The sequence below is a fragment of the Cherax quadricarinatus genome, chromosome 72 (assembly GCF_038502225.1).
Source record: "Cherax quadricarinatus isolate ZL_2023a chromosome 72, ASM3850222v1, whole genome shotgun sequence".
NCBI classification, from domain to species: domain Eukaryota; kingdom Metazoa; phylum Arthropoda; class Malacostraca; order Decapoda; family Parastacidae; genus Cherax; species Cherax quadricarinatus.
This window is the reverse complement of record NC_091363.1, coordinates 9,823,508-9,835,988: the sequence shown is the minus strand read 5'-3', so window position 1 is coordinate 9,835,988 and position 12,481 is coordinate 9,823,508.

The following is a 12,481-nucleotide window of genomic DNA, read 5'->3' as shown; positions in this document are numbered from 1 at the left end:
CAGGCCTCATGGTGGATCAGGGTCTGATCAACCAGACTGTTACTGCTGGCCTCACGCAAGCCGACCTACGAACCACAGCCCGGTTGGTCAGGTACTGACTTTAGGTGCCTGTCCAGTGCCTTCTTGAAGACAGTCATGGGGTCTATTGGTAATCCCCCTTATGTATGCTGGGAGGCAATTGAACAGTCTTGGGCCCCGGACACTTATTGTGTTGTCTCTCAATGTACTCGTGGCGCCCCTGCTTTTCATCGGGGGAATGTTGCATCTCCTGCCGAGTCTTTTGCTTTCATATGGAGTGATTTTTGTGTGCAAGTTTGGTACCAATCCCTCCAGGACCTTCCAAGTGTATATTATCATGTATCTCTCGCCTGCGTTTGAGGGAATACAGATCAAGGACCTTCAACCGTTCCCAGTAGTTGAGGTGCTTTATCACACTTACGTGCTTTAAAGACTTCTCTGAATTTTTTCAGCATCTTATTGTTCTTAAGCACCCCTTCTCCCATCCCCGACTGACACCTTAGGTTATGTCCATCCTACTAGTAGAATAAAATTCTGGCTGCGTTAATCTGTTAATGCCCCATCTCCTAAATAAATATCCTAGTGCTATAAACCTTGGTAATAAATACCTACAAGTTGGTTTAGAAAAACACGTAAGCAAACACTAGAACATATTAGAAAACATTTCGGTCCTGGGAACTTGATCATTTCTAACATACAGAGGTTAAAATACATTATATATAGGCGAAGAGTGAGGTGTGAGTGCCGTATGGTGGCCTAAGAATGTCGTGTTGGGATGAGGACGGGTAGACGATGAGATCATGTGACTCCTGTGTTGCTGGGTAGGTGGTGCCCAGCCTGGTTGAGTATCATGTATGCTAATGTTTTAGAAATTTTGTGGTTTCCAGTGTTACGTTCTATTTTGTCGGTGACGGCGATTAACTAGGCTTCTAGATACCGTCGGCGTCTAAGGTCTTGTTCGGTGAGAACGAGTTGTGCCTCATCCCAGTTCATCAAATGCACCGTGGAGTCTCTGTGGAGGACACAGGTGTACCTTAAGTCGACTCTGTTACTGACATTTCGATGCACGCTCAGGCGGACCGCAAGGTCTCTACCTGTTTCGCCTACATATTTCTTGTGACAGAATCCACAAGGGATGGTGTAGACGCCTGCTGTGGACGTTAGAAGTGTGGGGCAGGCGATTACACCATCCCCTATGGATTCTGTCCCAAGAAATATGTAGGCGAAACAGGCATAGATTTTGCGGTCCGCCTGAACGAGCATCGAAATGCCAGTGACAGAGACGACTTAAGGTACACCTGTGTCCTCCACAGAGACTCCACGGTGCATTTGATGAACTGGGATAAGGCACAACTCGTTCTCACCGAACAAGACCTTAGACGCCGACGGTATCTAGAAGCCTCGCTAATCGCCGTCACCGACAAAATAGAACGTAACACTGGAAACCACAAAATTTCTAAAACATTAGCATACATGATACTCAACCAGGCTGGGCACCACCTACCCAGCAACACAAGAGTCACATGATCTCATCGTCTATCCTTCCTCATCTCAATATGGTATTCTTCTTTTGCTTTCATAGGGAGTGATTTTCGTGTGCAAGTTTGGTAATAATCCCGCTAGGATTTTCCAAGTGTATATAATCATGTATCTCTCCTGCCTGCGTTCTAGGGAGTGCAGGTTGAGGAACTTTAAGAGTTCCCAGTAACTGAGGTGTTTTATCGCAGATATGCGCGCCGTGAAGCTTCTCTGTACATTTTCTAGGTCAGCAATTTCGCCTGCCTTGAAAGGTGCTGTTAGTACGCAGAAATATTCCAGGCTATATAGAACAAGGAACCTGAAGAGTGTCATCAAGGGCTTGGCATCCCTAGTTTTGAAGGGTCTCATTATCCATCCTGTCATTTTTCTAGCAGATGCGATTGATACAATGTTATGGCCTTTGAAGGTGAGATCTTCTGACATGATCACTCCCAGGTCTTTTACATTAATTTTTCGCTCTATTGTGTGGTTAGAATTTGCGTTATACTCCGATGTAGTTTTGATTTCCTCACATTTTCCATATCAGAGTAATTGAAAAAAGCGAGTAAACTGCTGCTTTAATAGTCTAAGTAAAGATTTTCCCCAGTGGTCGAGTGTAGAGAAGAGTGGCACAGATTGTGTGGGCAGGTCTGCGTTAACTCAAGATTTACTGGCTGGCGAGGGAGCTATAGATAGATACAAGGGGAGAGATGCCTCGGAATTTATGATGCCCTTCTCCTGTGGCCAGTCTTGAATACTGGCCTCAGTTTATTTTAATGTGTTAATATCTATGATGTATTGTTATTGTTGTATATCTTAATGTTGTATATTTCAGCACTGCATAACTCAGTGTTGAGTATCCCAGCGGGACTTGTCACCATATAGCAAAAATCAGGCAGAGTGGCCGGCCGGTCAGGCTTCTCATGCTTTCTTACTCTCTCTTCCTATCTGTTCACAACCTTCATCGCTGCTCATATATATGTCGTGCCGAATAGGTAAAACTTGCGATTTTCTCTTAAATAGCAACGCTCTTCTTGCCGAATAAGGCAAACGAAAATTTGTGTATGCTATAATTTCGCAAAAATCATTCTAAATCAAACGAAAAAAATATATTTCATTGTGTTTTTTATTATTAAATTATTGTGAACTTATTTAAAATGTATTTAGTTGTATTAGGCTAAATTAAACTGCATTTGTCATAATAATCGAGAACAACGTCCAGTATTGGGCCCCTACTTAAACAAGATGGGTCCTACACAGATGACAGCAAGGAAATGAGTGAGCTACTCAAGTCCCAATATGACTCAGTTTTTAGCAAGCCGCTAACCAGACTGAGAGTCGAAGATCAAAATGAATTTTTTATGAGAGAGCCACAAAATTTGGTTAACACAAGCCTATCCGATGTTATCCTGACGCCAAATGACTTCGAACAGGCGATAAATGACATGCCCATGCACTCTGCCCCAGGGCCAGACTCATGGAACTCTGTGTTCATCAAGGACTGCAAGAAGCCCCTATCACGAGCCTTTTCCATCCTATGGAGAGGGAGCATGGACACGGGGGTCGTCCCACAGTTACTAAAAACAACAGACATAGCCCCACTCCACAAAGGGGGCAGTAAAGCAACAGCAAAGAACTACAGACCAATAGCACTAACATCCCATATCATAAAAATCTTTGAAAGGGTCCTAAGAAGCAAGATCACCACCCATCTAGAAACCCATCAGTTACACAACCCAGGGCAACATGGGTTTAGAACAGGTCGCTCCTGTCTGTCTCAACTATTGGACCACTACGACAAGGTCCTAAATGCACTAGAAGACAAAAAGAATGCAGATGTAATATATACAGACTTTGCAAAAGCCTTCGACAAGTGTGACCATGGCGTAATAGCGCACAAAATGCGTGCTAAAGGAATAACAGGAAAAGTCGGTCGATGGATCTATAATTTCCTCACTAACAGAACACAGAGAGTAGTCGTCAACAGAGTAAAGTCCGAGGCAGCTACTGTGAAAAGCTCTGTTCCACAAGGCACAGTACTCGCTCCCATCTTGTTCCTCATCCTTATATCCGACATAGACAAGGATGTCAGCCACAGCACCGTGTCTTCCTTTGCAGATGACACCCGAATCTGCATGACAGTGTCTTCCATTGCAGACACTGCAAAGCTCCAGGCAGACATCAACCAAATCTTTCAGTGGGCTGCAGAAAACAATATGAAGTTCAACGATGAGAAATTTCAATTACTCAGATATGGTAAACATGAGGAAATTAAATCTTCATCAGAGTACAAAACAAATTCTGGCCACAAAATAGAGCGAAACACCAACGTCAAAGACCTGGGAGTGATCATGTCGGAGGATCTCACCTTCAAGGACCATAACATTGTATCAATCGCATCTGCTAGAAAAATGACAGGATGGATAATGAGAACCTTCAAAACTAGGGAGGCCAAGCCCATGATGACACTCTTCAGGTCACTTGTTCTATCTAGGCTGGAATATTGCTGCACACTAACAGCACCTTTCAAGGCAGGTGAAATTGCCGACCTAGAAAATGTACAGAGAACTTTCACGGCGCGCATAACGGAGATAAAACACCTCAATTATTGGGAGCGCTTGAGGTTCCTAAACCTGTATTCCCTGGAACGCAGGAGGGAAAGATACATGATTATATACACCTGGAAAATCCTAGAGGGACTAGTACCGAACTTGCACACGAAAATCACTCACTACGAAAGCAAAAGACTTGGCAGACGATGCACCATCCCCCCAATGAAAAGCAGGGGTGTCACTAGCACGTTAAGAGACCATACAATAAGTGTCAGGGGCCCGAGACTGTTCAACTGCCTCCCAGCACACATAAGGGGGATTACCAACAGACCCCTGGCAGTCTTCAAGCTGGCACTGGACAAGCACCTAAAGTCAGTTCCGGATCAGCCGGGCTGTGGCTTGTACGTTGGTTTGCGTGCAGCCAGCAGCAACAGCCTGGTTGATCAGGCTCTGATCCACCAGGAGGCCTGGTCTCAGACCGGGCCGAGGGGGCGTTGACCCCTGGAACTCTCTCCAGGTAAACTCCAGGTAATAAGCTTGGGTAAGTTTTCTAAGGTGCTTTTGGTACAAAATTATTAAATTTTACATTAACATAAATGAAAAAATATATCTTTAAACATATAAGAGAAAATTTTAGAAAGGACTTAATTTTAAATAAATTCTTGCTAACTGACCAGTTTTACCCATTCGGCACGAATATATATATACATATATATATATATATATATATATATATATATATATATATATATATATATATATATATATATATATATATATATATATATATATATATATATATATATATATATATATTTAAGGTATGTGTGTGTGTGTAAGTCCAGTATAAGGTGGCATTTTCCTGTTTCCTGACGAATAAAACACTACCACCACAGGTGGCTACATTATTACATTCACAGGAAAGCGTTGAACCCCTAGGGTTCATAAAACACCTGTGGAATGAAAGGTAATTAGATTTGATGCAAGAAAGAGGACAGGTATTACGAACACAGGTGGTATTATTATTATTATAATCAAGGGGAAGCGCTAAACCCGGAGGATTATACAGCGCCTGGGGGGGATATGTGGAAGGCATTCAGGCTTAATTCGGGTAACTGGAGCACAGATCCAATTCCCTAAATCAAGAGCCCCTCACCAACATCAAGGAACCTTCCTTGAGGGGAACACAGGTGGTAGTCTAATGGCCTGTACCACCCAGTTGTAAATAAGTCACCAGACAAACATAACAGTGTCAACGACAGCAAATGTAACCAAGTAGAATATTCTTTACCTGTGTATTTTTTCACCCCAATATGTGTGTGTATGTGTGTATATGTGTGTACTCACCTATTTGTGGTTGCAGGGGTCGAGTCTTAGCTCCTGGCCCCGCCTCTTCACCGGTTGCTACTGGGCCCTCTCTCTCCCCGCTCCATGAGCTTTATCAAACCTCGTCTTAAAACTGTGTATGGTTCCTGCCTCCACTACGTCATTTTCTAGGCTATTCCACTGCCTTACAACTCTATGACTAAAGAAATACTTCCTAATATCTCTCTGACTCATTTGTGTCTTCAACTTCCAATTGTGGCCTCTTGTTTCTGTGTCCCCTCCCTGGAACACCAATTTGACTGGAGATTAATGTGTATCATACTCAGAAAACCTCACTCTAACTAAATCTATGAAAATAATGCTGGCCAGAATTACACACAAATCTAGAGCTTATCTGAGGTTCCTGGAGCTGTCTTGTCCAGTCGTCTGATATCTCAAGTTATGCAGGAATGCACATCCACCAATTTCGCCTCCTATTTGAGAGGTGTCAACACAATTTTAACCTCCAGAGCACGAAAAATTCTTCCCATTATACCAACGTTTGTACAAAATTCAAAACCAAGATGGCGAGTCTCGTCTGCGCAGACGCAGGCTTTCCGTTTTCTATGACAAATATTATTAAATACAGTATGCCATCTATTTACATATAAATACTGAATTTCTGGAAAATATATACAGTATTTTCCACAACAACTGTTAAGCATGACCTTCTTCCACTAGTGGGCCATGATCATCTGTGACATCAGCTGCAGCTCACCTCTACTTTAGTCCCGTGGCTCCTTTGGCAACGCACTCACCTCACTGAGTATCCCTGGTTTGATCCCCCGTATTGGTGGAAACGTTGAGCATGTGTCCTTACACCTGATATCCCTGTTCACCTAGCAATAAATAGGTACCTGGGTGTTAGTGAACTGGTGTGGGTCGCATCCTGGGGGACCCCAATGGAAATATGGCAGACAGTTCTCGATGACGCACTTTCTTGGGCTATCCTGGGTGGCTAACCCACCGGGTTAAGAATCCGAACGAAATTTTATCTTATAAGATGTGGCAAGTTTAGGCTTGAGGGAGTGATCACGTTCCACCGAGGGTGACGGACTGATTACAGTAAAACTATTTCTACTGCTTTTAGTGTTGTATTAACCTATATAATCGACCGAAGAAGCCTGCTGTGCAGGCGAAACGTTTCGGCAATAAAGATACCCAAATGCTGTAAAAGTGTCTTATTCCTGATATCTTAATGTTGGTGGATTTTTTTTTTTAGATTTTGCCACTGAAGTGGCTAGTTTATTGTGCACCCCACATCCATCCTGTGGACGGTAGCGCGAGAGCATATGGATACACAAAAGGCCTAGGAACTAGGCCCCAAAGGGTTAACAGGAATACATATGGATTTATATCTACATATCTATAGTTCACTTATCTGTTACAAGCAAATTTAGGAAATTTGCTTAGTATATCTGGTATCTTATTTTCATTAATAAGATATCTTGACATGTCACATAGGTTATTATACTGTCTATCTCTGTATTCCTCAATAAGTGGACAATTAAGCACATAGTGTTCAAGAAAGTAACCATATGCCTGATCACATAATTTACATTTAGTTTGATCATCATCTGTGTATCTCACAAACTGCCAGAAGTACTTGTAACCAAGCCTAAGCCTGGCCACTACAACATCAGTCAGTCTGTTCACATTGCAAGTTGCTACATAAACATTTATCTACGTTCATGTTATCGTGGGTTATAGATCTACTCAGGCTTCTTATTGCATTCCTGTAACAATAATTTTCATTATTTACTTCTTGTGGAAAATTTTCTAGGGGTGATTACCTGTATGTACCTCAACATTATATACATACAAGTAATCTCAGTGGGAGACAACCATATTGTTTACCGTAGTCACCCCGTGTAGACATGTGAGAAAACTTAACCACCCTTGGTCACGGCAGGTGGTCCCTTCGACCTCACAATCTTATCCATATCTATCCGAGACCAGTATGGATTGGATAGCACCCACAAGTACGGTGCTACTAATTAATTGTGGACTGTATAGATTATATTAGTGTAACTGAATGAAGGGGGGGGGGGTAGGTTACACATGGATATATCCATCAAGGAAAAACACTTGTACATAATCTCTCCACTTACCAGATATTCTCTGGTTGTCACTTGATGTAGCTGGATCACTCATAACCTATCTAATTAAAACATACCTAACTGGCCAGTATCAGTCTGTTATAACTAGAAGGGTTACTTAACTGTGGGTGATTGATACTCCTTATTTCCTCCATTCACCATCTCATTTCGATATCCTGCTACACCGACACGGTTCTTATTCCAGCAGGACGAGGTATCCGTCGGTTTGTCCCGGTTTAGAAGTCGTGACTCCATAAAGCCTTCACTATCCTCAGGACAGGAACAACGAGGTAAACATGTGCACACACACTCTGGGAATGGCAGTTCATATCGCTTCAACGATTCCTTAACTTAGTGTTATTATCACTGATTACATTACGATTTACAAGACGGTTTAATGTCTCATAATTTTTATACACATTGGAGGCCACTCCATTAAGATTTGAGACCGACGAGTGATGATTAAATCATGGGTAATTTTCCCTGGGACACAGTCCATGGCGATGCGCCAGTCACCCCCTGTCCTACCATTATTCACTCATTTTACCACCTTATTTACAGCGGTGCCGTCAATCACTTTCCCTCACTCTTCACCAGGGACAGTCACGACACTTCCTATTATGAAATGAGGCCTATATTAATCCTTAGGCCGCCGTGAACGCCAATTTCCTGGTTCCATGCTATCCCAGCCTCCTCACTACATTCAAAACACTCCCGCCTCTCCCATGCCCGGAGTCGACCTCTACCCCCGCACGTCCGCGCATGCGCAAAGGAAACTCTTGGTTCTATCCTATTGTCAAATACATTTTTGACTCATATCGACACATTAAACACCTATTAGGCACTATAGCTTCGGAAAATTAAAATATTTTCCACACTTCTCTCCTAATATTATTCCTAATGCTAGACACAGATATACCAAAGTTACATTTTACATTCTCCTTCGTTACCTTTGTAAATTGTGAGTTCATTGCCTCTGTAACTTGCTCAGCTATCAAAACTTTGGAGTCCAGTCCCTGGACCAATTATGTACCTCTGTAATCTTTTGACTACCGCCCACAGGATGGGTATGGGGTGCATAATAAACATATTAAACTAACTAACTTCTGGGTACTCTTCTTGGCTAACATATTAACTTTATCATGAAAGAGTAATCCAATGTGTGATGGGTTCCATAGCAATTGTATATTAATTCCTTTGTCCCGGATTTTTGAGTATCTATACCTGGCTTCTCCAATGAGCATGTTGTTAGAGTCATTATATGAGTCAGGAACCTTCAATGATGACACAGAATCAGTAATGATGATAGAGTCAAGCTCAGTGTCATAAGTTAGCTTTAGCACCATTAGGATTGCAGACAGTTCAGCGAAGTTATACCTGCAATTTGCTCTGCATCTCTCGCTCTCCTCGTTCTCTTTATACAATTTTGTTTTAGAAAATACCACAGCTTAAGGAGTGACAAAACTGTTGTAGTATACATTATCACAGGGAAAGTGTTCAAGAAATGGCTAAGTATTTTATCCACAGTGGTATATTGCAGACCATTCTGGAGAAATACCCTGACTTTGCTAGCTGTAAATAAAGCATTACCACATGTGTGCATGTGTGTGTGTGTGTGTGTGTGTGTGTGTGTGTGTGTGTGTGTTAGTTACCATTTTGTCCTAGGCACATGTCAATTAGACACTTGGCCTGTTGTATATAAGTGTGTGTGTGTGTGTGTGTGTGTGTGTGTTAGTTACCATTTTGTAATCTGTCTTCATTTTCTCGTGTGTGTGTGTGTGTGTGTGTGTGTGTGTGTGTACTCACCTAATTGTGGTTGCAGGGGTCGAGACTCAGCTCCTGGCCCCGCCTCTTCACCGGTCGCTACTAGGTCACTCTCCCTGAACCATGAGCTTCATCATACCTCTGCTTAAAGCTATGTATGGATCCTGCCTCCACTACATCGCTTCCCAAACTATTCCACTTCCTGACTACTCTGAGGCTGAAGAAATACTTCCTAGCATTCCTGTGATTCATCTGTGTCTTCAGCTTCCAACCGTGTCCCCGTGTTGTGTCCAATCTCTGGAACAACCTGTCTTTGTCCACCTTGTCAGTATTTTGTAAGTCGTTATCATGTCCCCCCTATCTCTCCTGTCCTCCAGTGTCGTCAGGGAGTGTGAGAGTGTGAGAGTGTGTGTGTGTGAGAGAGAGAGAGAGAGAGTGAGTGTGTGTGTGTGTGTGTGTGTGTGTGTGTGTGTGTGTGTGTGTGTGTGTGTGTGTGTGTGTGTGTGTGTGTGTGTGTGAGTGTGTGTGTGTGTGTGTGAGAGTGTGTGTGTGAGAGTGTGTGTGAGTGAGTGTGTGTGTGTGTGTGTGTGTGTGTGTGTGTGTGTGAGTGTGTGTGTGTGAGTGTGTGAGTGTGAGTGTGTGTGTGTGAGTGTGTGTGTGTGTGTGTGTGTGTGTGTGTGTGTGTGTGTGTGTGTGTGTGTGTGTGTGTGTGTGTGTGTGTGTGTACTCACCTAGTTGAGGTTGCGGGGGTCGAGTCCGAGCTCCTGGCCCCGCCTCTTCACTGATCGCTACTAGGTCACTCTCCCTGAGCCGTGAGCTTTATCATACCTCTGCTTAAAGATATGTATGGATCCTGCCTCCACTACATCGCTTCCCAAACTATTCCACTTACTGACTACTCTGTGGTTGAAGAAATACTTCCTAACATCCCTGTGATTCATCTGTGTCTTTAGCTTCCAACTGTGTCCCCTTGTTACTGTGTCCAATCTCTGGAACATCCTGTCTTTGTCCACCTTGTCAATTCCTCTCAGTATTTTGTATGTCATTATCATGTCCCCCCTATCTCTCCTGTCCTCCAGTGTCGTCAGGTTGATTTCCCTTAACCTCTCCTCGTAGGACATACCTCTTAGCTCTGGGACTAGTCTTGTTGCAAACCTTTGCACTTTCTCTAGTTTCTTTACGTGCTTGGCTAGGTGTGGGTTCCAAACTGGTGCCGCATACTCCAATATGGGCCTAACGTATACGGTGTACAGGGTCCTGAACGATTCCTTATTAAGATGTCGGAATGCTGTTCTGAGGTTTGCTAGGCGCCCATATGCTGCAGCAGTTATTTGGTTGATGTGCGCTTCAGGAGATGTGCCTGGTGTTATACTCACCCCAAGATCTTTTTCCTTGAGTGAGGTTTGTAGTCTCTGACCCCCTAGACTGTACTCCGTCTGCGGCCTTCTTTGCCCTTCCCCAATCTTCATGACTTTGCACTTGGTGGGATTGAACTCCAGGAGCCAATTGCTGGACCAGGTCTGCAGCCTGTCCAGATCCCTTTGTAGTTCTGCCTGGTCTTCGATCGAGTGTATTCTTCTCATCAACTTCACGTCATCTGCAAACAGGGACACCTCAGAGTCTATTCCTTCCGTCATGTCATTCACAAATACCAGAAACAGCACTGGTCCTAGGACTGACCCCTGCGGGACCCCGCTGGTCACAGGTGCCCACTCTGACACCTCGCCACGTACCATGACTCGCTGCTGTCTTCCTGACAAGTATTCCCTGATCCATTGTAGTGCCTTCCCTGTTATCCCTGCTTGGTCCTCCAGTTTTTGCACCAATCTCTTGTGTGGAACTGTGTCAAACGCCTTCTTGCAGTCCAAGAAAATGCAATCCACCCACCCCTCTCTCTCTTGTCTTACTGCTGTCACCATGTCATAGAACTCCAGTAGGTTTGTGACACAGGATTTCCCGTCCCTGAAACCATGCTGGCTGCTGTTGATGAGATCATTCCTTTCTAGGTGTTCCACCACTCTTCTCCTGATAATCTTCTCCATGATTTTGCATACTATACATGTCAGTGACACTGGTCTGTAGTTTAATGCTTCATGTCTGTCTCCTTTTTTAAAGATTGGGACTACATTTGCTGTCTTCCATGCCTCAGGCAATCTCCCTGTTTCGATAGATGTATTGAATATTGTTGTTAGGGGTACACATAGCATCTCTGCTCCCTCTCTCAATACCCATGGAGAGATGTTATCTGGCCCCATTGCCTTTGAGGTATCTAGCTCACTCAGCAGTTTCTTCACTTCCTCCTCATCTGTATGCATGTGTCCAGCACTTGGTGTATTCCTTGTTGTGCCCCATCTGGTCTGTCCCCCCAGAGTCCCTTCTGTCTCCTCTGTGAACACTTCTTTGAATCTCTTGTTGAGCTCTTCACATACTTCACGGTCATTTCTTGTGAGTTCTCCTCCTTCTTTCCTCAGCCTTATCACCTGGTCCTTGACTGTTGTTTTCTTCCTGATGTGGCTATACAGCAGTTTCGGGTCAGATTTGACTTTCGATGCTATGTCATTTTCATATTGTCTTTGGGCCTCCCTTCTTATCTGTGCATACTCGTTTCTGGCTCTACGACTAATCTCCTTATTCTCATGGGTCCTATGCCTTCTATATTTCTTCCATTCTCTAGCACACTTAGTTTTTGCCTCCCTGCACCTTTGGGTAAACCATGGGCTCGTCTTGGTTTTTTCATTACTCCTGTTACCCTTGTTTCAGCCTCCTTGGGAATCTCATTAAAGTTCTCTTTGAACCCCTCTAGCTCTCTGTGTAGTCCCCTTTCTCGTGTGTGTGTGTGTGTGTGTGTGTGTGTGGGTGTGTGTGAGGGTGTGTGTGTGTGTGTGTGTGTGTGTGTGTGTGTGTGTGTGTGTGTGTGTGTGTGTGTGTGTGTGTGTGTGTGTGTGTGTGTGTGCGTGCGTGTGTGTGGGTGTGTGTGAGGGTGTGTGTGCGGGTGTGTGTGAGGGTGTGTGTGTGTGTGTGTGTGTGTGTGCGTGTGTGTGTGTGTGTGTGTGTGTGCGTGTGTGGGTGTGTGTGTGCGTGTGTGGGTGTGTGTGTGCGTGTGTGTGTGTGTGTGTGTGTGTGTGTGTGTGTGTGGGTGTGTGTGTGTGGGTGTGTGTGAGGGTG